General features: G+C 45.4%; 1 long non-coding RNA gene across 1 annotated transcript; it reads left to right on the top strand.

The window, feature by feature from the left end:
* Nucleotides 1–2,026: 2,026 nt before the first annotated feature.
* Nucleotides 2,027–26,412, top strand: LOC120890330 (uncharacterized). The gene is made up of 2 exons (XR_013431931.1): nt 2,027–2,113; nt 25,744–26,412. It is a non-coding gene; the product is annotated as an uncharacterized LOC120890330 (long non-coding RNA).
* The last annotated feature ends 894 nt before the right edge of the window (nt 26,413–27,306 follow it).

Below are 27,306 nucleotides of genomic sequence, written 5' to 3'. Positions count from 1 at the left end.
GCGGGCCACCGTGGCCGGGTGGGGTGGCCACAACAGAGACCCCGTGGCATGCCAACCCTAAACCACTTATCCTCTAGAACGTCGCAGGAGGTCATCCGGGAAAAACACAGGCGTGACAAAAGTCCCCAAACGGAAGGCATTGGAGACGCGCACTCGGGTCCCGAGAGCGGGGAACTGTCCGCCTTTGTGACGGTGGGAAAGGGACTGAGTCTCAGCTCAGCCCACAGACTTGTCTTCTTCCCTCGAACCTTTTGAAGCCGTGTAACCAAAGTCACCCTCAAAATACCCCTGTCCCCCTTTTCCTTCCCTGCAAAACCACCCGCCGCCCACTGTGGCTCAGGCCCTCACACAGGCATCGCCTGAGAAAGGGGGCAGTTGGCATTTGCCACAAGAAAATCCCGAGAGAACGGGAAGCACCCACTTAAGCAGCTTCTGCCCGAGGACCCGGGCCCTGCCTTTGGCACAGCCCAACTCTGCCTCCCGTGGGGGTCTCTGTCCTGGCATGGATGATTATTTCGTGCCTGTGTGGCTGTGTTCACCTTCAGCTCCGCCAACCTGGGTGTGCAGGAAGCAGGAGGAGGGGCAGACCGCTCTTAGGTGCAGTTCCCACCCTTCACCCGCAGCAGGCCGTGAGCAGGCCCCGTGAACAGGAGATGAGACGGGCAGAAGGGGTGTTGTCGATGCTGGTCGGATGTGGTTTTGCTCCCCAGTCTGCAGCGGGGATTTTGCCCGTCACCCCTGCTCAGGAAAGAACGCCACCCCCAAGGCGCTCTCTGTGAGCAGGAGCCCGTGAATCTGCCAGCCGTGGGTGAGGCCACCGTCCGCTTCCTGCATCTTGAGACCTCGCCGGACCCAGGAGACGCCTCTGGCCTACTTCATCCCTCTAACACGCTCCGGAAGTTGCCTGGTGCGTCGGAAAATGCAATCCAGCACATATGATCCTTTGGCTCAGCAGAACCCATCCCAGCCCCTTCCCGTCTCCGTCTCCGTCTCCTGGCTCATGATATGGAGGATCTTGTCCTGCCCCCGTGCATCCACCAAGATGTAGTGCCTCCTCAGAAGCCCAAAGCTGTGGGTCCACGCGATTATGGACTGGAACCTTCAGAACTGTGAACCCTGTAACCTTTGGTCTCTACAAGTTAACTTATCTCAGGTGTTTTGTTATAGTGATGGGAAGCTGACTAACACGTAGGGCTTGCCCCTTCCAATTTGGAACTTTGAAATAAAATGAAATCATATACTTGAGGAATCCCCTCCGCTATGTTCTGAATAACATTTGCCCACAGTTATCAACAAATTCATTTACATTTACTTTTCTTTTTCTTTTTTTTTTTTTTTTTGGTAATTTCAAAGTCCAGAATTGGACCATGATGTAATGTTACAGCAGGAAGATGAGGATCCCAATCAGAAGTGCTTAGGATACGGAGGTGTGGGGATGCATCACGGAGAGCTCACACCCCACCTTCCAGTGAACCTTCTCAGCATTCTCCACAAGAAACGATGACTTGGTTAATTGGAAAGAATTTCAGAGTCTAAAAATACTTCTCCCATCTTAAAAGAGTTCCATGCTGAGTGCCAGTGATAATTAAGCTCCCTGAGAGTTCGAGCAAACTTGGCCACATGGAAATCTTAGAGACTTCAGTCAAAACGGTGCGTTTTGGAAACTAAAATTGAAAAGGGTGAATATCTAAGAGTCGTGCATTAAAGTGAACTCACGAATCTTATGGAGGAAGGACTGAGCGTGCAATAGGATCGCATTGAGGTAGTCCACGCACATTTACAGAAAACACATGCAAAACGGGGGAAATACAAATAAGGTGGGTGGACATCGGTTTCCTCATTGTGACCTTTTCTGCCCCAAAGTTACTCTTGCAGGAAACTGGGTGAAGTTCCTGTGGGAATCTCTCTGCATTATTTCTTGCATTAGCGTATGGAATTGCAGTCACCTGAAAAAATAGATGAATATAATGTATATGTTTATCAATAAATCAACATTTATCATATGCAAATATGTATTTTTTTTCTCTTAAGGAACTACGTGCAGACAAGGAGAAACATGGAACGCCACAGTCCAGAAAGCTTTGGTAATTTCCCACAGTGGCCGGCAGAGAAGGTGGGTAGAGACTTAGAGGCAAAGGAAAACATTGTGAGTATACTGTATAAGGTGGGAAGAAGGTTGACAAATGCTATGTATCACTACGGGGAGAGAGAGAAGGAGATGGATCAACAAGCAAGTGGTTATGACAAGGAAGGTCATGTCTGCAGGATTTTCCCTCCTTGACGTGTAAACAGTGGAAAAACCACAAACATGGTGCCCGTGGCCCATAACATCTGTCCTGTCTGCTAGGGCCACCATTAAAGTGGAATCCAAAGTCTCCCATGTAGCTTTCTTTTGATCTGTGAATGGTGACATATGGTTTCTCAACTGACCAAACTAGCTTTAAAGATGGTTTTGTCACCTCTTTGGAAAAACCACCTGTTGGGGCCCAATGCTAATCTAGGCCTTATATATTAAATCATGAAGAACAAGGAGAAATGAAAAAGGAACAGTCACCTTTGCCAGGCTGACTACTTTTTCTTTCCCCGTGTTTCCCTATTGTCCTCTGAGTGGACATTGACACTGCAGTTCATCCCCTAAGTCTACGCCAAGGAAAAATGAGCGAAGGTGAACAGGGAAAGACTCGAGTCTTTTATTTTATTTAATAAAATAAATCTGAGGACCTTGGCGGGGTAGGGTGGACAGCAATCTCAGGGAAGAGCAAGAGAGAGAGGTGGCTGCAGGGTGAGGTAGAAATTGGGAGCAGAGGTCCAAGAGGCAGCGTCCACGTTGGAAAGTATTTGGGGTCCTGCAGCCTCGATTCAAATGCCAGGTGTTTTTATTGTCCCCTCTTTTTTTTCTTCTTTTTTTTATTGGCTGTTCACAACATTACAAAGCTCTTGACATATCATATTTCATACATTAGATTGAAGTGGGTTATGAACTCCCAATTTTACCCCAAATGCAGATTGCAGAATCACGTTGGTTACACATCCACAATTTTACATACTGCCCTATTAGTAATTGTTGTATTCTGCTACCTTTCCTATCCTCTACTATCCCCCCTCCCCTCCCCTTCCCTTACATCTTCTCTCTCTACCCCATCTACTGTATTTCTCTCCTTGTTTATTTTCCCATTCCCCTCACAACCTCTTATATGTAATTTTGTATAGCAATAAGGGTCTCCCTTCATTTCCATGCAATTTCCCTTATCTATCCCTTTCCCTCCCATCTCATGTCTCTGTTTAATGGTGATCTTCTTCTCATGCTCTTCCTCCCTGCTCTGTTCTTAGTTACTCTCATTATATCAAAGAAGACTTTGGTATTTGTTTTTTAGGGATTGGCTAGCTTCACTAAGCATAATCTGCTCTAGTGCCATCCATTTCCCTGCAAATTCCATGATTTTGTCATTTTTTAGTGCTGCCTAATATTCCATTGTGTATAAATGCCACATTTTTTTATCCATTCATCTATTAAAGGGCATCTGGGTTGGTTCCACAGTCTTGCTATTGTGAATCATGCTGCTGTGAACATCGATGTGGCAGTATCCCTGTAGCATGCTCTTTTAAGGTCTTCAGGGAATAGTCCGAGAAGGGCAATAGCAGGGTCAAATGGTGGTTCCATTCCCAGCTTTCCCAGGAATCTCCATGCTGCTTTCCAAATTGGCCGCACCAGTTTGCAGTCCCGCCAACAATGAACAAGAGTAACCTTTTCCCCACATGGCTAGCAGTCAGAGAAATGCAAATCAAAACCACCCTGAGATACCATCTCACTCCAGTAAGATGGGCAGCCACTATTGTCCCCTCTTTTACTCTGTGCTGCTAAGATGACGCGTCGCCCTGGTCTCGGGAGGATTGGGTTTTGCGGGTGCAGGTGGGCTGAGGAGGATGAGAACAGGCTGGGCCTAGGTGTCTCTTAGCTAAATTACAGCCATGAAATAGTGGCATGTGCTACGGGGCTCCCAGATTCTCTCAGCTCCCAAACCCACCAATCGTCGGAGGTCTTCTTGATTCACCCACGAGTGGCTTGATGTCTCCTTGAATGTCTTTATTCATTCTGGCGTCTCTTGAAAACCATCCTCGGGACAAACGTCGCCGTCGACACGGCTCTGGCCTTTGATTTACCAAGGCTCTGCTTACGGTTTTTAAAGTGCACGATGGTTCAGAAGTGGTCCTCGTCGTTCGGCAGGAAGCATACTTGGAAGTTTTCACTTTGATCTTTTTCCCAGTTCTGCGTCAGTAGGTCTGTCTTAGGAGGAACCAATCGCTTCCGTCTTTACCTATAAAATAACACCGAGAAATCGTAGTAAAAGAGGACTTCAGAGCAATTGAAAATGCATTTACCAGTCAACCTTATCATTACAGCGAAACATGGGACGATTTCAGGATCACGGTGAAAAACATCTCTGCTCTAAAAAAAAAATAATAACGACGAGCTTCTATTGCCTTTTAAAATGAAGAAGGTGCCAGGAAGCAGTTTCTGACTATTTTAAAATGCATCTAGAAAACTCAGTGAGGGAGACATTAGAGTGTGGAGCCCTCGTCGGGTATTGAACCGTCTCCCGGATAAGCACTCTGCCTCCTCAAGAAATAAGGGACTCTTCCAGAAAAACAAAATGTCACTAACAAGTGTCACTAATAAATGTCACTAATTAGGGACGTGCAGTGGCACACGCCTGTCACCCCAGCGACTCAGGAGGCTGAGGCAGGAGGATCCCCAGCTCCAAGCCAGCCTCACACACATCCAGGCTCCGGTCCACACCGCCCACCTCGGGAGAAGTCCTGGCAGAGTCTCGTGGGACGCAGAGCAAGCCCGGGACCTCGTTCGCTCCCAAGGCCATTCCAACACTTAGCCTTTCGCAGTGGGCGTCGGAACATCCGGCTTTTAATCAGCTTCATCCGAGGAACGTTGTGTTGGTTCGGCCGTCTGCCTCGCCAGTTTGCACCGTGAGACACATTTTGCCAGTGGGATCAAACCCACAATCTCCAAAATTATTTCAGACACAGTGAGGGTTGCTACTGTACAAAAGTCTTGCAAGACGATCAGATCACACTAAATTCTTTTTTTTGGAAATAGGGGCGATGTCTGTGTTGAGCCTTGATTTATCGACTTTTCTCCAAGATCTCTCTTATTCTCATTGCTTGAAACAATTCAGCCTGATCCCTGCTATGCCCAAGGGTTTGATAAAAGCGTGCTTGACTGGCTTTCGTGCCCTGTTGGGTACCAAGCTACCATTGGAAAAAGGAAATCGTGAGAGTCCGTAAAGCATTCAGGAAACTTGGCGGCACTGCATAAAGCCGCAGGTGGGAGGTGAGTGTCGTATGTTTTCAGGGGAAAAATAAACCCAAGTCTCCGATAATGCCATCGCACCAGTCCCATCTCTTGCACGCAGCAGAGACGGAGCAGTCCGTGGCTCGGTGACTGGGGTGTGGTTGGCGCATTGGGAGTGAATTCCGACCGTGGGCAGATGTCCACAAGGCCGTGACGGTATGGAGCTTTCCGTCTTGCACGCCACAGGGAAGGAATGTGTGCACTCAGAACACACTTTGGAAAATAGAGGGGCGCCAGGGTCCTGGAGCGTCCATTTGTCCGGTCAAAACAAGGAAATCTGTGACGATGGTGCACAGAAAATATCTCCGTTAAAGGCCCCCCCCCATACACACATACACATTCGAGATGCCGTTTGCGCCCCATGTTCCAGACTGTGTCCAATTTGGGAATTGGGGGACAACGACATTCAGAGCGCGCTGTACAACACCGAGAGAGAGAGACTGACTGAGGCCAGAGAATGTCACTCCTAAGCAAAGCCCGCCGGTGGCTTCCTGTGTCTCTCTCAAAGAAAAGTCAAGTCTTTGAAAAACCAAGATGGCCCCAGGAGCTTGGTCCACGCCCATCACCCCCTCACCATTGTGGACCCGCACTCTCCCACTTCCTGCCTCATGGATAAGCCACGTGCCACGTGCCTCCAGTTCTCTGTGACTAAGCAGCTCCCTGTCTGTACCCAGAGGCCAGGGCACCACGGGAGTCTCAATAAACCCATGAGCCAAAGAGGGATTCCGGTGAAAGGATGAACCCGTGGTGGATGCCGTGGAGCTGGTGGAGGTTTTCCAACCAAGGACCCCATTGTAAGAAATAGAAACACACGTCCAGTTCCACTGGGTTGTTGGATTTGGCTTCCCTTTGCCGGGTCTATTCTTATGAATAGATCACAATGTTGTTTTGGTTCTAAGAGAGTTTGGTTTTTTTTCCTCAAAATTACCAGTAATTGAAATAAGGCTTTGTTTTGCTGAGTCCAATTATTTCCCCAGGTATTGTTTATGAAGAGCCCATCCCAGATACCAGGGTAAACTGAACAAGCCCCTCTCCCGATGGGAACCAAGTTACTAGGAGGAAAAGAAACCAACTGGACTTGGTGTACACTCCCATAGTACCAGTTACCTGGGAGGCTGAGGCAGGAGGATTGTGAGTTTGAGGCCAGCTTAGCCCACAAAGTAAGATTGTGTCTTAAAAATAAATGCATGAATGAATTAGTGGGTGGATGGATGGATGGATGGATGGAAAGAAAGATAGATAGAAGGATGAATGGAAGGATGGATAGATGGATGGATAGAAGATGGATGGATGGAAAGAAAGAAGAATGGATAGATGGATGGATGGATGGATGGATGGATGGATGGATGGATAGATGGATGGATGGATGGATGGATTGATGGGTGGATGGATGGATAGATGGATGGATAGATGGATGGATGGGTGGATGGATGGAAAGAAAGATAGACAGAAGCATGAATGGAAGGATGGATGGATGGATGGGTGGGTGAAAGAAAGATGGATGATACAAGGATGAATGGAAGGATGGATGGATGGAAGGAAAGAAAGATGGATAGATGGATGGATGGTTGCATGGATGGATGGATTGATGGGTGGATGGATGGATAGATGGATGGATGGATGGATGGATGGGTGGATGGATGGAAAGATAGACAGAAGCATGAATGGATGGATGGATGGATGGATGAAAGAAAGATGGATGATAGAAGGATGAATGGAAGGATGGATGGATGGAAGGAATGAAAGATGGATAGAAGATGGATGGATGGAAAGAAAGAAGAATGGATGGATGGATGGATGGATGGATGGATGGATGGACAGATGGACATGCAAGGTTCCCCTTCAGTGGTGAAGCGTGCTGCCGTTCAGCAGAGTGAGAAGGTAGGTGGTAACAGGTGGGGAGGGGCTGTTTTGGGCGGAGGGGTCAGCAGAGGCATCTTTGAGCAGGTAAGAACCGAGTGGAATCACCCTGGATGACCAGGACAACCGTTGGAGGCAAATAAAGGCAGCATCACTTATGTGGCGCCAGGTGAGCTGGGAGCAGAGCGTCTCCGCTCCTCTGCTGGGTTGATGAACATAGATCCTTCTAAGCCTGGGGGTGCACTTCTCTAAGATGTGATTCTTTCTCGGGAACCGGGGCATTTGTCAATGTGGGGAGACATTTTCTGTTGTCCCAGCTGGGAAGAGAGAAGCTACTGGCCACTAGAGGTGAGCTGCCACACATCTAAGATGCACAGGTGAGCTCACAGTGGAGAACTGTCCAGCTGCAGTGCCAGTGACGCGCTGGCTTAGCCCCTGTGAGGCAAAGCAAAGGAGGTGCGGAGAAGAGGAGCGCACAGCAGTTTATCTTGGAGCCAGGCTTGGTGGTGCACCCCTGGGAGGCCCAGACAGGAGGATCAAAGCTAGCCTCAGCCAAAAAAAAAAAAGAGGCCCTAAGCAATTCAGTGAGACCCTGTCTCTAAATAAAATACGAAATGGGGCTGGGGATGTGGCTCAGGGGTGGAGGGCCCATGAGTGCAATCCCCAGTACCAAAAAATAAAAAGAAGTTCATTTTGGAGAACTGTGAGAAATAAATCTCTGGTGATGGACGAATGACCTCACTTGTTACAGCAGCAAGAGTAGACAGGTACTTTCACAGGTGAGATCATTGTGCCACAGACTTGTCATTCCCAAGGAGGTCAGCGTGATCATTGGCCTCTGTATATGAGGAACCAGGTGTGGGTGTGTGCAAGGTGTGTGCAAGCTAGTGAGGGGCAGACTTGGAGCAGAGACCCATTCTCCTGCAATTGTGCAGCCCACGGACCTTGACAGCCATACCATGCTGACTCCTGACGTTATTTGAGGGGCACGGGTAAAGGTCATGGCTTTTGTACCCAGAAAGACACATGATCCAATCTTGGTTCTGCTTCTCATGCGAATTTTGACCCAGATCCAGCCCGTGTGAATTACCTACCCAAAGAAGGACCATTACCGTGCATTTCTTTAAATATCCAAGTTACGTTTGTTGAGATACTACAAGATGGTATTTCCATATGTCAAGACCCTTGTGGAATATGCTTATTCAAAATTATTTTGTACCCCAATACTACTGACCCCAGAAAACGGCCAATGGCGTGCTTTCTCCTCAGACCACGCTGATGTGCTTAAATGAGCTGAACTGGAATCACTTTAGAAGGTGAACGTTTAGACGGGCCAGCAGAGCTTTGCATAGATGCCTTTAGACCCTGCACTGGACACAGGTGCAGATATTAAAGTGAGTATCCGCCCTATCTATCTGCTCAGAAGTTATTACTGTTATCATGAATTTATTCCCATCAAAATCACCCGTCTTTGCAAATTCAGTGAATGATTCTGTGCATGGTACTGAAGGGCCATTTTCATTCCGGGGATAACTGTAAGATATATTCAAAAAGAAATGAGAGCTATCAATGGTCAGGTACGATGCAATCCGACGGGGCACCATTTCTTTGGAAATAGCAATATGTAATATGATCAAGGCAATCGTTTTCCTAAATGAAGATGGTTTCATTTTTATGCTTCCGATCCTTGCTGTGCATCTTAATGGCCTCCGGGTTTTTATTTATTTTTTTTTTCCTTCCTTACTAAAGTGAAGAAAATGTATTTTTCCCTCCACTGTGTTGCCGCAATGCATTGTAAAATGTACATGTGAACAAGGTTCTGCAAAAGAAAAAAAAAAATACGTGAACCAGAATCAGATCATTTTTTTTCTCCTTTCTTTCTGTTTTTGTTGAAATGGAACATTTAGCTTTCTAGGTAAGGGGTAAAGTCAAGGTGTTTTTGTCTTTTTAAATTATCCTGTTTTAGGCATAGTGTATGTAACCCATGCAAATCTTTAAGTACGAAGTTCAATGAAATATTTCAAATATTACCCTTTGATATCCATGTGGGATTTGTCCTAGGACCCCCTGTGGATGCCAAAATCCAGGGCATTGACAAATCCTTTACGTAAAATGTGCATCACCCAGGCACATCTTCTTGGGTACTTCAAATCCTCTCCATGTGACTTTCTATGGCTCACTATTAAATAGTGGTTCTACTGGATTCTTTAGGGAACAAGGACAGGAACAAATGTCTGTATATGTCTAGGGTGAATAGCAACAACAACAACAAAGAGCAAACAAACAAACAGTTTCTTCCAAGTATTTTGGATCCTAAAGGCAGAGCCCATAGATACAGGAGGCCACCTGCGTATTCAACTGAAGACCAGACCCAGGGGCAGTGCTAATTCGCGCTGCCAGCGGCCACCTCTTAGAATTTCCACGGCCCCACAGACATGCAAATTCTTGGGACTGTCAATCTTTTTTTGCAGATTCCTTCAAGCCCCGGGGCTGGGTGGTGGTCAGCCAGTTGTGGTTTTAATTGGTGTTTTCCTGAGGACGAATGGCCGGCAGTCACTTTTCATATGCTGATGGGCCATTCAGAAATCCTCGCTGGGAAAAAGTGTCCCTTCAAGTCTTTTGGAAATGTCTAAACTAGAGTTGTATTTTTTTTTTTTTTGGTATTGATTTGGAGAATTTCTTTACGTCCAGGCTTTTGGAGACTATTATAACTCTTTCTTTTTTTGTTCCTACTGCGCTGAGGATTGAACCCAGGGCCTCACGCATGCTGGGCAAGGGCTCCACCTCTGAGCGACACCCCAGTCCCCTTTGATTCTCTGTAGGCTATCTGCTGCTGAACAAAATTTTTTGATTTTGATGGAAAACCAATTTATTCGTTGTTTTTCTTTCATGGCGAGTGATTTTGATCTTGTATTTTTAAAAAAAATATCGTACACCCCAAATTCATATGTATTTTCTTATTTTTTTCCTACACGTTTCACCACCTGCATTTGACAGATGAGCTATGACCCTTTTCACATTAGTCGATTTGAGGTCGAAGTAAAGATTTATTTTTAAAACACTGACCCGATTTGAGCTAATATCGCCTATTTCACAAATAGCGTCAGAGCTGTGTACCCCTGAGTCTCCCATCGAGAGAATCAATCAATGTGGATCAAAATATTTGGAAAAAAAAATAATAGGGTCTCCACGGAACTTGGGCCGGGTTTTTCTTATTATTCCCCAAATAACGCACTCTGACACTTCTTTGCATAGCGTCTCCATTGGCATTGACCTTGTGTTGGGAATCCGTTTTGTATTAGGTACTTAGGTCACCTGCAGATGAACAAGTGTGCCGGAGGATGTGTGTGAGTTGTGTGCAGAACCACACCCTTTTATAGCATCTGAGGATTCGGATACCTGTGGGGGTCCTGGAACCAATCCACTGTGGATACTGAGAGAGAGAGAGAGAGAGAGAGAGAGAGAGAGAGAGAGAGAGAGAGAGAGAGAGCGCTATAGGTTGCTTGCATATCACGGACATTTCCTAGATTCTAGCCTCTGTTTTCCACATTTTTCGATGATGGTAGCTTCACTGAAAATCTTGACATGTGATCAACCAAGTCCGGGACCATGGGTTTTCTTCAAAACTGCCTTGATAATCTCGATAGGGCTGGCGCGGAACCGTCAATCACACTGGGGAGAAGGGGAACTTAAAAATGCTGAGCCCTCCGCATTGCAGACATGATGTGTTTCTCGTTTTTAGCGCTTTGGTTTCTGTCCACATCTTGCGTTATTTCCTGGGTAAAAGTTTTCCCAGTAATCAGATTTATTTACGGGGATGCGGATGTCTTGGTTTATTTATTTGGTGTCTTCCACTGAAGCTTCTGATTCATTATTATCACTTCTTAGCTTGAATGAAGTACTAACGCTGCTAATTCTCCCACCTTGTCCCTAAAGCACACCAGGCACCTCACACACCGGAAGCGTTACCTCTGCTCTCCCTGTGGGACTCTCCACGGACTCCCCTTTCCTCTTTTCATCTCCCTCTGTCCAAGAAGCACAGAGACAGATCGAAATTTGGTTTTAGGGGAAGGGGGCGCATCTCACTGCTAGACCATGCACTGGTTGGCATCCAAGTTGTCCCCCAAAGGCTCATGTGTGAGACAAGAAAGTTCAGAGGTGAAATGATTAGGTTCTGAGAGTTGTAACCTAACAGTGGATTAATCCACTTGAATGGATTAACTCGGTGGCCGGAGGAGGTAGGTTACTGGGGTTGCTGCCTTTGTTGTTTACAGTTTGTTCCTGGTGAGTGGAACACTCTCTCTCTCTCTCTGCTTCCTGGTGCCATGTCCTGAGCTGCTCTCCTCTGCCACACTCTACCGCCTACACTTAAAAACTTCATGTCTGCTTAAATCTGATTTCAATCAATGCAAACGGAAAACCGTAATGCACAGTGCTATCTGTCCTCTTTAGGCTTTGTCAACCACGGGATCCCAAGAAAACCTTTGAAGTGCTAAAATGAAAAAATAGTCAAAACTCCGCTCGGCTCTGCCTAGAGTCTCACTGAAGTATTCTGAAGTAGCCGTTTTTTTTTTTTTTTAAAGCACATAATTGATGTACGTTACAAAGCACCCCTTTGTTTCCGCAAGTCAACCTTCTTCATGCAATCTGTCAAAGTGCCTTCTCCGTAAATTGCTTTGATGAACGTGCCAGCCAGTCAGGTTCTTTTAAGGTGAAGAAAAGAGAAAGAAAGGAAGAGAAGGAAAAAAAAATGATAATAAAACTTTTGCAAGAGCCAAAACTAAAGTCAATAGAACAAGTCTAGACTTTTCTGCATATTTTTAGACCCCAGCTTGCAAGTGCTTTGAACACGCCTCCCGTGAACCAGAACTCTGCACCGAAATTTTGCAATTCAAAACCCTTGTTTTTGTCTGATAACAGATAGGGAGCGCCAATTTCAGATTCTACCTACACAGCCACCCATGAGCAGGTCCTCAGCATGCACAGGCTTGATATCGCTTTTAATGCTCAGCTAGGAAAGCAATCCCTTAGCTTAATATCCCTGAGCTCCAGCACTTCATAAAGACCAATAATCTCTCTTTCCTAGAGACCGTCTCCTGCAAGATCCCACCTTCAAGGATGGGGTCTTGGTCAGTTTTGAAATGCCTTTTTTTGATGTAGGGGTTGGTGCAACTAGTAGGATTTAGTAAAATGCCCTGGGTATATTTTATAAAATTGTTGGAAAACAGAGTGGTGGAGAGGTCCATTTGCAAGAGCTTTTTGATGACTTGAGACTTAAACTAAAATTGTGGATTCAAACACTCAAGGGCTCTCCACCACTGAGCCACATCCCCAGCCCTATTTTGTATTTTATTTAGGGACAGGGTCTCACGGAGTTGCTTAGCACCTCGCTTTTGCTGAGGCTGGCTTTGAACTCACGATCCTCCTGCCTCAGCCTCCAGAGCCGCTGGGAGGACAGGCGTGCACCGCGAGATGCCCGGCTTTCATCAAATTTATACGAGAATATTTTTTTCTGTGGATATCTCCATACTTGTATTGAGTCGTAACTCTTGTTTCCTAAGGCAGAATGATGGGAGTAGTTTATTAAAGCAAACTACAAATTTCTTCCACCGCTCAGTATCGAATAAGCCAGCTGGCTCACCCTCTTGGGCACCGAGACTCTTGAAGTACTTTGTCTTGTTTTGAAACTCGCCGTCCATGGCCATTCACTATGGCCACGCCGCTCTGCATCACGTCTCCATCCTTATCCTCCCGTCTATGAGGAGTTTTGTACCTTGGACCAGTCACTTCCCCTGTCTCCCTCCCCCCACCCCCATCACTTTATCTTACCTTTTGGTCATTTCTGCATTTTCTTGAATGTTCCCCCGGAAAAAAAAGAAATCGGAATCTTCAGACTGGAACCCAAGGCCTTTTGGGATGAGGAGGGAGAGACCGTGTCCTGAGTGGCTGACCCTTCCCTTTGTGGAAAGCCGTTCCCAGACTGGATGGAGGAGAAGTCGGAGAAGTTGGGACTCCGTCCTGACCCGTCCATTACTGGAACTGGACTCTCCCGGATGCAGATATCTTAGGAGGATGCTGCCTTCCTTCACGGGACTGTAAGACACATAGTAACGGAGACGTTTCACTGTTTCAATCCCGCCATGGCCCAGGGGGAGCAGGTGTTCCCAAAGGTCAAGAGCTGAGAAGCAAGGGTCAGACCGCAGATTTAGCCCAGAACAAACTGCAAGCATCGGAGACTGACCCGTGCATGTTTTCACGCCTTGGAATGCCAACAGTGGTCTTGAGAGGTTTTTGACTGTCAGCACGTCTCTCCAGATGAAGGACACAAGGGGATTTTATCAGGGAAACTCATGCATATTCACGCTGAGAAGACCGGGCCCTCCCAGGCAGAGGCGGGCACACTCCTGAGCATGCTCACTTTGATATCTTGCTTCTCCTAGGCTGCAGGGTTAACAACGGCAGGTGGGGATGCTACATCTCCCTGGGGTGGAAATTGCGCCTTATAAGGACATTATAATGTGCAAAGCCATAGAAGAAGGCTTGTTAGCAGCTTCTGTGCCCACCCACAGCAAGGTGCTTGCCTCTCTCGGTTTGTTTGTTTAGGCTTTGTCGTTTGCTCCTGATGGGTCTCTTGGCCAGGGACATCAAGAAAGCTCGACTATCTACCTCTGCATTAATTGACAGAAATATGCCATTTTGTGAATATGTGGTTCCCGGCTGCTTAACTCTGAAGAGGCACCTGGTACTGGGGCAGAATGTCCCCTAGGCTTGACCTATAACCTCTTTGACATCTCAGTTCTAAGTGACATTTCACAGTCACCTAGCGCCGTATACGGTGGGTGCTCGGAGAGGACTTTGTCATTACTCTTTTCTCGACGGAAAAGCAGAAATCACGTGGTTCTAGCCCATGAAGACGTCCGAGAGGGACCCTCCAGTGCCCGAGAGCCCCCTGGCAGGGTGAGCCGGGGTTTGCAGGTGCACACCTCACTGAGCATCAGAATCCAGGGCAGCCAATGTTGACCTTCCTGGAGCTTCACCCTCCTTCACACACCCACCTATAATCAGCATTTGGGACATGCTTCACGTTCCTGAGATTCCTGTACAAACCAGAAGTGCGGAAAAGAATCGTTTGGATGCAGTGGGGGCGGAGGGCTGGGCGAGTCTGCAGCCAAGACCTCTTCAAAAGCAGAGCTCAGAGTAGCACATGCCCAGCAGGGATGCCCAGGCTATTTCTCCAAGTTGATGGGTTCGTGATTTATTTGTGAACCCTGAAAAAACCCTGAGTCTTATCTGTGATGAAATAGAAAATGTTTGTTGCTATCATATGACACAATCCCCATTATTTCAGGAAAAAAAAAATCAATTTTCCTCCTTTCTCGGAATATTTGACGACGACTACATGTGACCTTAGCAAATGCACAGCAGCCAACCTTAGACTCTGCTGCACACCTCAAACCTAAAGATGTAGAGCTTTAGTTTTTCCTAAAGGATTACTTCCCTCAGGCATTGAGATATCAACAGCTCTGTTACGTAAATGCATGCATTCAGCAACATTTGTTTTACCTTGGGACTGGTTCAGCTTCACAGGAACGCCGCGCATAAGATGAACTAGGTGCTCGGGCAAATATTCCCTATTAAACAAAATATATTGTTGTGCACATTGGCATTGAGTGCCGTGAACCATTTTAGTTATGAATAAAACAAACACTGGGCGCTTACATACTTATCCCATGAGAAAACAAATCTCCCCTTTCGAGTCTGGCAGGCAAATTACCGGGACGTTTCACATCTCTCAGGGAAACTGTATACACCATGACTTCATTTGAATGTGGTTCTGTTTGTTTCTCCAAATTATCACAATCGAGATCCAAGGATATGGGGAAAAAGGGGTTTTTTGGACACTGTATTTCTTGCAAGAATCGTGTTAGATGTCACAAGATAGATATGTATTACAGTCATACACACACACAATTTTTATTCCTGGTCTCTAACAAAACAGGAGGAAGGCCGATAATTATTGTGCATGAACTATATGTTAGGTCTGAATCTTGCTGACAGATCTTAAGTTCAGTAAGGTTCCTGACACAGAGTATCTGAAAAGCTTGAATTTTTTCACTATTTTGGATTTCCTGCAATAGACTTGACTTGTAAAACTTCTGTTTACTCAATACAATGAAAAAAAAAATGTTTTATAATGTCTGTGGTTTGGTCTGTGCTGAAATTTAGATCTTCAATGTCCCTTAGAGGCTCCTGAGGCCAACAGACAGTGGACTGGAATCTCCAGTACAGCAAATTAAAAAAAAAAAACCTTTTCTCTCTATAAGTGGACTATCTCAGGTATTTGGTCACAGTGATGGAACGCTGACAGACAGTCTGTCTTAGCCTGTCATCTGTGAGATGAGTTCAAATGGAATAAAAAAAATCAAGATTATTTAATTTAATTAAATAATTATTATTTAATTATTATTTATTTATTATAATTAAATATTATAATATAATAATTAAATATTATTTAATTATTAAATGTAGTGAAAAAAAATCAATAGAAATTAATAGAAAGTTCTACAGACTCAAACCAACATCAGGACTCTACATAAATCTAAAGAACCCTTGTCATAGCGATAGTTGAAATTGAACTTCCATAATAAGAACATCTAGAAAACAGTAGGTGAAAGCTTTCGAGATTTAAACCCCTTCAGCCGTTGATAATCCTGAAATGACCACTAACCATATTGAGGGTTGATTATCCCAGTTATTTTCAAGACGGGAGCTGTGGTCCTATTTGGAATTTTAAATTATTGTTCAGAAAGGTAGTTAGAAAGTTTAGAAAGGGTTGGTTAACGATTTGGATTTGGTCTTTTTTTTCAATCAGAACCGTACCTTGAAACGGGATGCTCCCAGTGATAAGAACTCTTTGAGGTAAAATAAACTGGACTAATAACCAACACAAGAGTAAATCGTCTCCTATCCATGTTTTAATTTTGTCGTAAGCCCCACAATTTTCTACCTTGCAGGATGATGTTTTTGTATGATGTACTTTGCATCTATATCCAGGGCCCAGAATGCATGTGAATGAAGATTATATATGATGCTTAGAAATGGTCCCGTCTATTCTCATATCACCACCTGACGGGCATCAGCCTGCAAAACAGGCAACAGGAAACTCAGATATAAACACAAGCAGCAAGCATCATCAATGTGGAAAATGAGAGCGGGCCAACCACTCCACCAGCTACGGTCCAGGAACGACTCCAGGCTAGAACAAAACCAAGCGTCCGAGACAGAAGAGGCTTTGCTACCTGTGCCTGGCGTTTCAAATAACGCACAAATGAAGGAATCCGTGGATACACCCCACCTCAGAAGCTAAATCTGATTTATTCCTTAGAAAAAGAATACAAAAAATATTTTCTGCCTCATTGACTATGTAATCTCTTGATAAAGTCAAATATAAAGGACTCAAAAAAAATAAATGCTACTTTTTTATTATCTGAAATGAAAAAATCAGTCATGTGATCAACTTAGGAGTCAACAAGTCTGTGTTTTTACAGGAGTGTCACTTGATTGACCTCTGAAAGTCAGTAAAGGTTCCTACGTCGAGACCAAGCAAGTCAGGTCAATTTCTTGACCACAAAAGATGAAGAAACTGAAGGTCCAGGTGGTGTTAACCTCAGGACTAAGCCTCCATTCTTGAGTCCCGCTAAGTTGCTTCTGGTCACATCACATAGAAAGCAAGGAGATCTCCATTTTTCTGTGTCAGGGTGGACATTTTAGTGCATGTGATGATTTTTTAGGAATTGGTTAGGATTGTCCTGCAAATTGTTGAGAAATCGTCTTGCATCTAGAGCTGGTAAAATCAGGTAAGAAAACATCAGTATCCGTACTTGGCAAGAATGTGATTTGGGGCTTGGCGTTGTGGCTCAGTGGTAGGGCGCTAGTGTGTGTGAGGCGCTGGGTTCAATCCTTAGCACCACATAAAGATAAAATAAATAAAATCAAGGTATTGTGACCATCTACAATTACAAATATTATTTTTTTTTAAAAAAAAAGAATGTGATTTTGTGCCAACGTACTCTAATGATTCCTAAACTATAATAGCCTGAGGTTAGTGGGTGCGAGACTCCTGCTAGATCACACAGGGTCTGAGTTGATTTTGAGATGCATTTTCCAGAACATTCTGGGAAGCCAATACGTGTCACTAGCACCCGCTGACCTCTAGAATTTCCCAGGGAAGTCCGGGGGCTAAGCTCCCTTGCACTGGTGACTCACCCCACGGACCAGGCTGTGCCCATGTTGTTCCCCTCTCCTTGTGCACGTTGATGGGAATTTCTTCCACCCACGGGGAGACACGTTGTTTTGCCTCGTTAAATTGTTTATTCAAGCCATCTCTTATCACGCTCTTGCTGAAACCACTTGGGTTATAACCACAGGAAACTCAAGACACTGACGTTGGCCCCTAACCCAAGAATCGCGACCTCGTGGGTAAAGTTGGAAGAAACAAAAGCAAACAGTGGTCTGAAGGCGTGAACGAATAGTGGGGTCCTTGGTCTGTGGACCAACTAGCTGTAGCCCTGCACGCTCAACCACGCCTATTGGATGTGTTAAAGATGGAGACACTTAACCACGGAGCCACATCCCCAGCCCCATTTCGTATTTTATTTAGAGACAGGGTCTCCCTGAGTTGCTTAGGGCCTCCCTTTGGCTGAGGCTGGGTTTGAACTCGCCATCCTCCTGCCTCAGCCTCCGGAGCCGTTAAAGTTGACTGAGCACTTATTATAAATGTGTCACTCAGCCTAATCTCCTAAAGAAATACTCTGAAGCTGATCCGAGCATTGTCATTTATTTCTCAGATTTAAAATATTTGTATTTAAAATATGTGTTTGTATTGATTAAAAATGTTGGCAAAGGACACACGTAATAGCTACCGGAGTTTTGTTTTTACGAGTTCAAATCCAAGGACCTGCTGTGTTAGGCAGCCTTTAAGGTGCCCCTAAAGATTCCTGACACACGCGCGCATGCACACACAGTATTGACTCAGAGGGAACCCGGCCACCAAGAAAGTAGAGAATCTCATTTCCAAGAGGAGGTTATAAAAAGACTGTGGCTTCTGTCTTTGTTTGGGGTCGTCTAAGTCTCCCTTCCTTCTTCCGTGATCCAGAACCATCCAACCAAGCGGATCCCAGGCCCCCAACTCCCAGGACTCGTATGAGACGGGGGATGCTTGTTCTTTGCTATGTTCTGTTCTAGGGCAATTTGTCACATGGGAAAATCCATCTCGTCGCAATAACGACAAAACTTGGAATAGCCAGTGAGTTTACAGAGAGGGCAGTCACCACCAATACCTGACGCTTACGCAAGAATTGGAGAGTTCACAGAAAAGAGGGTGAAGGAAATTGGGTGGCCGTGTCCCCTGGGGTCACCCTGTTTATGTCACGATTTCTCCCAGCATCTGGGGTTCGTGGAGGCGGATGGGAGTCCTCGGGCAGTTTCTGAGACCTCTGGATCCGTGGGAATGCCTCGGCACCCACAGCTAACAGACCCAGCCAGCCAGAGCCGGCAGACACCTGTGTGCGCTCTTGGCTCCATCGCCCCGGTGCTCTGCCAAAGCCCGGAAACCAAGTCTGGTGAAAACGTCATCTGGTTGGTGTTGACACAGATGAAGGTCTCATTTTGCTTCATTTTTTTTTTTACATGTTCCGACCTCGGGGAGGATTAAGCACAGTCGTCCTAGAACCCCGCAGTGGGATGAGTTATGGGGCAGAAATGTGTGGAAAGGGCTCCAAAAGGACCTCCCACGTGGAGGCTGGTGTGCGTGGCAGCGTGGGGTGTGGGTCCCTCTAAATCATGCATCTGAACAGGTGTGGGGGCTTCAGCCCTCCAGGCTGTGGTGGTGGCACATGGAGCAGAGATTGATCACCTCCAGGGGGGGCTATTCGACAACCGGATTCCCAGTGGGACAGGGGACATTCGGAATACTCACTGGGCAACTTGCAGTCTGCGATGGAGCAGTCACTTCAGTGCCAGCTGCTGCACCTCAGGCGTGTTCGCGCAGTGCAGGGCTCACGGCGGGGGGCACGGAACTGGGGAGGGTGTGAGCTGCTTCCTGTTGCTTGGTTCTGTATCAGGACCCGGGGAATGGGGTGGAGGCGGTTTCCAGTAAGAGCCGTGCACACCGCTCCAGTTCTAGAGTCTGAAAGCCGGGAACTCCTGCATTCCGCGGTGCAGCAAGAAGGGGATCTTGTGCCGTCCGGGAAAAAAATATCAAAGAAGGGAAATCCACTTTTCTACCAGGCTTATATAATTTATTTGGAGTTCAAACTTCAACGCAAAGGATGCTACCCAAAAAAATGAATAAATAAATGAAAATAAGGTGGTCTGTAGGTAACTCCCGTGTTAGGCCTTGTGGTTCCATAGGTTATAAGGCAGAGAGTGTGTGTGGTCCGTCCTCACTATTTATTGACACTGTGTATGCAAGTTTGCCTTCTGTTATGTTTTAGATGTATGCTGGCCCCCAGAACTCGCAGGTGAAACCATATGATAATGTTCAGAGGTGACATTACTAGACTAGGAGAGATGTGCCCTGATTACTGGATTAATCCACCAATATGGATTAATGAGGTGGTAACTATAGATATGTAGGGTATGGCTGGAAGAGGGGGTCCCTGGGCTGTGCCTTTGGGGTCTCTGTCCTGTCCCTGGGGAGCAGAGCTCTCTCTGTTCCCTGGTATAGACTAATAGTGGATTAATCCACTTGGATGGACTCACTGGGTGGTGACTGCAGCAGGTGGGGTGTGGCTGGAGGAGGAGGTCCCTGGGCTGTGCCTTTGGGGTCTCTGTCCTGTCCCTGGGGAGCAGAGCTCTCTCTGCTCTCTGGTGTAGACTCATAGTGGATTAATCCACTTGGATGGACTCACTGGGTGGAGACTGCAGCAGGTGGGGTGTGGCTGGAGGAGGGGGTCCCTGGCCTGTGCCTTTGGGGTCTCTGTCCTGTCCCTGGTGGGCAGAACTCTCTCTTCTCTCTGGTGTAGACTCATAGTGGATTAATCCACTTGGATGGACTCACTGGGTGTAGACTCATAGTGGATTAATCCACTTGAATGGACTCCCTGGGTGGTGACTGCAGCAGGTGGGGTGGGGCTGGAGGAGGGGGTCCCTGGGCTGTGCCTTTGGGGTCTCTGTCCTGTCCCTGGTGAGCAGAGCTCTCTCTGCTCCCTGGTGCCCTGTCCTGAGCGGCTCTCCTCCTCCAGGCCCTGCCGCCATCTTGTTCTGCTCCCCTTGGGCCAGAGCCATGGAGTTGGTCCACCAGGGACTGAACCTCTGAAACCATGAGGCCCAAATAAACTTTTCTCCCTCTATGATGTTCTTGTCAAGTCTTTTGGTCACAACAATGAGAAAAGTAACTAAAACAAAAATACCTTCTTGCTAAAATTTATTTAAGGCCCTGTAAAGGTTCATCGCACTCCCGTGGTCACCCAGAGACTTGTGCAGAGCTGTGGAGCTCTTGAGTAGACCAAGATCCGTGCTGCCTGCACGATCGCGCTTTTCACTGGTGATTTTGCGATTTCAAAATGGCGCCCCCACGTGATGCTTATGTGCTCTCTGATCTTCCTAAGCATACAAAGGCTGCGATGCACCTGACAGGGAAAACAGGTGTGTCATCTGCTTTGTTGAGGTGTGAGTGACGGTGGTGTTGGCCATGCAGTCAACGTGAGTGATTCTACGATATGTGATAAGAAGGCATCTTTAAACAAAAATACACGAAGCAGAGTCAAGGATTGAGCGGTTGATGAACATGTGGCCAGATGCTGGTAGACACCAATGTCTGATTTCTCAAGGGATAGTAGAAGGGCACCACGAAACATGGACGTAACTCTACTGCGTGGACATAAGCACACAGAGGTAAAATACCGTCTTCTTTCTTTGCTGACCTTGGTGAAGCTCAAGTTGGCTCCTGTGCCCTCTCAACAGTTGCCTGGCCGCTAACTGTCCGCTGATTAGTTTCCGTCCACTGAGAGAACTAATTGGAAAGCCATGGAAGGGTTCTCTTGGATATTCTAATGCCGAAGATTCTACGTAGAGGTAGGCTTGTTGGTGTGGTTTAAATATTGAGGGTCCTTCAAAATCTTACGCGTGAGACAATGCAAGAAGGCCTCGAGGTGCAATTAGTGGGTTATAGGAGCCTTAACCCAATCAGTGGATTAATCCACTTGAGTGGATTAATTGAATGGCAATTGTAGGCAGGCAGGGTGTGGCTGGAGGAGATGGTTTCCTGGGGACATGCCACACCAAGCGTGAGCCCTCAAGCAAACTGTGAATCCCGGAGTGATGAAGTATCAACGTGGGTTCATGGATTATAACAAATATTTTTAGGTACAATCAGAATAAGTAGAAATGTTTGGCTATCACCCAAAATGCTTGAACACTCTCGTGAAATTGCCAGTCACTCAAAATCCTTCTAGAAGATTTTTTAAGGAATTCAGAAAGTACAAGATGCAGATGCAGACTCAAAAGGAGATCCATATAAAAATGGTTTTCATACCCAAGTAATACTCAGAAAAATATGCAAACAAAATTGCATTTCCAAAAGCAAACAAAATCATTGTATTCCCTGGAGTAGAGTTAACAAGTGTATGAATGGAAAATGTGAAGAGAACCATGAAAAATTAAGGAAAATTAAAGTGCTCCAGAAAAATGAAGGCGTAAATTGTTACCGAGATGACACCATATTGTGGAAATGTTGATCCTGCCGCAACTAATTTACAGAAATTCAAAACATCCTCGGCCAAAATTCCGTTTGTTGACTTGTAAAATTCATCTGGAGTGAAAGAACAGCCAAAAAAAAAAATAATAATGAAATGAGAAATTACAGGGGTAGCGGAGGATCGCATTGGAACATGGAATGCTATAAACTTGAAGCTAAAGAGAAGAGACAGAACCAAGAACAGACAGGGACCTCTAAGGCCAGGATGGTACCTGGTGGGTGGATGCAGAATCCTCGCGCCTACCAAGACAGGCATGGAAACTGGATCCCTACCTCACTCCACACAACGGAAACTGGATCCCTACCTCACTCCACACAACGAACCGCTTTCCAGATACATAAAAATGTACGTGTCGAAAACTATAAAATAGTGACTTTTTTTGCAATATCCTGTCATTTTGGGGTATGACAATAAAAAATGAAGATGTGAAGACCAATCCTGACATTTTCTTTATTCTCTTTGGAAATGTGCTCTCTGCACGTCAGTGAGGCTTTTAGCTGGAAACGGACGTTCCCATGTCAGTGAGCATGTTTATTTCTGCTGCAGACTACCTCTGTCCCCCAAAGGCCCATGTGTTAAGGACTTGATCCATAGGTGGCGCTATTGGGAGGGGGTGGAGCCTTGAAAAGGCGGGGCCTGGCGGGAGGTCTTTAGGTCATTGGCGTTTGTTCTTGAAGAGGATTGGGGAACCACCACGTTGTCTTCTCTCTTTTCTGTTTCCTGGTCAGGAGGTGAAGAGTTTTGCTTTACCATGGACTCACACCGCAGACCCAACACAATAGCAGCAATTGATCATGAACTAGAACCTTCAAAACTATGAGCCAAAATTAACCTTTTCTCTCTATAAGTTTGCAAGACCATCTCAGGCATTTTGTTACAACAACAGAACACTGACTAACGCAGTTATCTACCCCCCCAAATAGCCTTTGCCATCAAAAAACAATAATGGATAAAGGCATGAATACACAACTTCCCACAGAGAGTAAGTCAACCAGTAAACATATAAAAATATTCCAACCTCACTACTGCCCCTTCTGTAGACACACACACACACACACACCAAAAAAAAAAAAAAAATACTCAGAGACTTTACTTTTTTTCCTAGTATTTTGGCTTACACTTGACAGTGTGGTGATTCATATTGGTTTAAAGGGGCTAACATAGACGTTCTTGGTGGTATCTGTTATGTGTGACAACAGAATGCATTACGATTCATAGCACACACATAGAGCACAATTTTTCATGTCTCTGGTTGTACACAAAGTAGAGTCACACCAGTCGTGTCTTCATACGTGTACTTAGGGTAACGATGTCCATCTCATTCCACCATCTTTCCTATGCCCGCGACTCCTCTCTTCCCCTTCCCTCCCCTTTGCTCTATCTAGAGTTCATCTCATCCACCCATGCTACAACCTCCCCCCGTGATGAATCAGCATCTTGTATCAGGGAAAACATTCAGCACTTGGTTTTTTGGTATTAGCTAATTTCACTGACCATGATATTCTCCAACTCCATCCATTTACCTGCAAATGTCATGATTTTATTCTTTTTTAATGCTGAATAGTATTCCATTGTGTATATATACCACATTTTCGGTGCCCATTCATCGACTGAAGGGCATCTAGGTTGGTTCCACGGTTTAGCTATTGTGAATTGTGCTGCTATAAACATGGATGTGGCTGTGTCCCTGTAGTTGCTGTTTTTAAGTCCTTTGGGTATAGACCGAGGAGTAGGATAGCTGGGTCAAATGGTGGTTCCATTCCCAGTTTTCTAAGTAATCTCCATACTGCGAGAAAGTCATTTATTCTAGAAATATGACTTTGGAAGGCAAGATACATCTGAGCAATGAATAGCTAATATTTAGAAAAAGTACTCCGAGCTCAAATCTCAACTGTTTCTCGTGAGTTCTCTAGTTAAACAGAAAAGCCTTACGTTACGCTAACAACCTGTGACTTCGGTAGCCACAGGGGGAAAAAAAAAACATGTATTTTTTTCTGTTCCATGAAAAAGGTACTCACAGGTTGTTTACCCGAGACAGTCAAAGGAGGTACCACCGAAATGACAGGTGGCATAGGGACATTTTGTGTTATAAAAACGGTTTCCCGTGATCAAGATTAGAGGATCACAGGAAGCCACAGCTGTCCCGATGTCAGGGGTATGAAAGCATTTTTCAAATGACGCTACGCAGACCTCGTGTCTCAGTGTCCCATGGAGCGTGGACGGGGGATGTTCTTCATCTTGCAAATTCGGAGACTGAAATCCACGGGGCTCAAGCATCGGAGCAAAGTAACGGGATCTAACAGAGTAACAGAAAGAAAGCCGAGCTCCCAAGAGAGGGATGCCAGGGGGTGTCTGTTGTCTCGGGGTTTGTTAAAAGGCGTACCTGGTGGTTGGCACAGGTGATTGGCAGGTGAGGGATCTAGCACGGACCAATTAAGAGCTTTAAGCTCCGAGTTTAATAAGCCAATCAGAAGTGCATCATTTTAATCCCATTGATGTATAATTAATAGGTTCCAAGCCTAATAAGCCAAATCGGAAGTGCATGATTTTGATCCAACTACACAGTTATGCCCAAGTTTCCAACTCTTTCTTCTGCCAAAACCAGCAGAAGAAAGAAACAAAGGAAATGACGTACAACCTCAGAATCATAAACTGCACAGAGAATGCTCATGGGAGAAATGCTCACACTGGCATCCATCGAGTAAAATCCAAACTTTAGCAACCGAACAAAGGACACCATTGTAACCTGTCAAACTGGAAAAAAAGTCAGCAAAGAAATATATGATGTTAGAGAGAGCGTGAAGAAACACATCTCTGCACACTCTTGGTGTACGCACAGTGTGATTCAAGAGAAGATCCATTTAAAATTTGAATCGCCAGGACCGAACAAATTCTGTGACTATTTTTCAAAGATTTGTACCTCGAGCACACAGGATGAACGCACAGGATGATTCTTTGCCGCATGGTTTGTAAAGCCGTGCTCTGTGAATTCCTGGGCCACGGAGAGAATAGAAGTGCTTAAAGCAATTACACATCAGCACAGAGGCATGCTAAGAAGATTGTGAAAAATAGGAGAGCATCTGCATCACCCTAGAAAACTGTTCATTGTGTTTTTAAATGAAAACAGTAACTAGTACAGAAAGGATGTCTATTCCGTGCGATTATTTTAACAAGCATAGGCCAAATAATGTGTTAGTACAACACATTCGTTGTCTTTGAGACAGTAAATGGATGAGGGAGTATTCATCAAAGAGCTATTTTTCTTTTAATTTCTAGAATTCTTATTCGTTAAATTTGTTGTGCATTCATTAAAAAATAAGTAATATTTTGTCTTTGATGAAGGACACAAAATTGTAAAAACTCTTTACTTCACTCTTTTTCTTTTTCTCTTGGGTACTGGGGATGGAGCTCAGAGACACTTGACCCTTAAGTCACATCCCCAGCCCTATTTTGTGTTTTATTTAGAGACAGGGTCTCATTGAGTTGCATAGGGCCTCGCTTTGGCTGAGGCTGGCTTTGAACTTGCGATCCTCCTGCCTCAGCCTCTGGAGCTGTTGGGATTACAGGCATGCGCCACCACGCCGGCTTCTTTAATTAACTCTTTAACTCTCTTCTCCCACCTCTGAAAATTCCGCAATGTCAGCATGCAATTGGGAAATTTAGATGGTGTAATGGGGTACATTGTTAAAACGTGTAATGCAAATATCGCTGTTTGATTTAATTGCTAACCTCTGTTCCTACTCACTTGTCCTGCAGACCGACTTCCAAAATGGTGACGACATTCAGTTTGAGGTCTGTTGTGGTTGAGCGGTGATGTGTCCCCCAACAGCAGAGCGAGATGATTGGAGTGTGACAGCTGTGACCTCGTCCGTCCACCCTGGATTGAATGGACTGACTGGGTGGTCACTGTGGGTAGGTGGGGGTGTGGCTGGAGGAGGTGAAGATTCAGCCCCTGCGATTTCCCCATCCCTGCTCCGGTTATTTGGCTTTTGAAGCACTGCTCCTCTGCCTAATGGGACTCACAGGGTCAGATTACGATTGGAGAGTCTGTCGCTCTCGGGAACACTCAAACCCCATGATGGGAATTTCATTTTATTACGTGGTGAAATGATCAAGAAGTACCTGCAAGCAAATTCAGAAAGTCATGCCGGAGTCAGCCAGTTCCTGACCGTGCCCCTGGTACATTCCGCCCACATTGATCATTCCATATTTACTAATCGTGTTCCTTTGCACTTGCTCTGTGTTTATTAAGCTCTGTTAATCCATTTTCCCTCTTGTGTTATCAACTATAATGTAACGTGCTGCGTATCTTTTTACTTGCACATTTCCCAGTGGCTGGACCTTTTGCTAATTGGGGCTATTTCTTAGTTTGACTAAAGACTTTGACAAATATCTTTTGATATTAATAAATCCATGACACATTGAGATCCTTTAATATCGGCAAGACAGATTCCCAGATGTGCAATTGCCAAGTGAAGAGGATACACACAGTTTGGCCACTTGATGCCCGTGGCCCCAAAGCGAACCAAATCACAACTTATATCCACTGCACGCCCCTAAGGAACCAAAGCGTCCTAATTCTCAAAATCTTGAATCGACCCAACAAATTGAAAGCCAGATGTTAAGTCTTTTTTTTTTCCAATTGAGGTTGAATTCTTTCCCATTTTTTTATTATTATTTCTTTTAATTATGTATGGATACATACCTTTTTTAAAATTTTTTTTTATGTGAGGCTGAGGTTCGAACCCACTGCCTCACACGTGCTAGGGAAGCACTCTGCCACTGAGCTATAACCCCAGCCCCTCTCCACATGTTTTTGAAACCATATCTAGTTTGTAGTTTGTGTGACAGACTTATTTTAACAAACAGAACCATTTATCTCCTTTATAGTTGTCTTCTGGAAGATTTTTTTAAAAAGTATTTGCTACTCTATGGTAGAGATGTTGCTACATACTGTCACTTAAGAACAAAAAAAATGTGCGCTATATGTGTAATATGAATTCTGACGCATTCTGCTGTCGTTAGAATTTAAGAATTTTTTAAAAAGAACAAGAAAATGTATCACAGACACCGCTACCTTGTTATACTCCCGTGTTGACTTTGAGTGCTCACTAAGTGAATAAAATACAAAGCAGAGTTTCTTGCAGATACAAAGAAAAGAGTGGGAACTATTCATTCAGAAAATACAAGTTTTCAATATCAAGAAACAGCGGGCTGCGGCTGGAGCCCAGAGGTGGAGCGCTTGCCTAGCGTGTGCAAGGCCCTGGGTTTGATCCCCAGCACTGCAAAAGGAAATAAATGCGTCAACAAGTGACAAGC

Source organism: Ictidomys tridecemlineatus, chromosome X (assembly GCF_052094955.1).
Source record: "Ictidomys tridecemlineatus isolate mIctTri1 chromosome X, mIctTri1.hap1, whole genome shotgun sequence".
Lineage (NCBI taxonomy): Eukaryota > Metazoa > Chordata > Mammalia > Rodentia > Sciuridae > Ictidomys > Ictidomys tridecemlineatus.
This window is presented reverse-complemented; position numbering and strand designations above follow the sequence as displayed.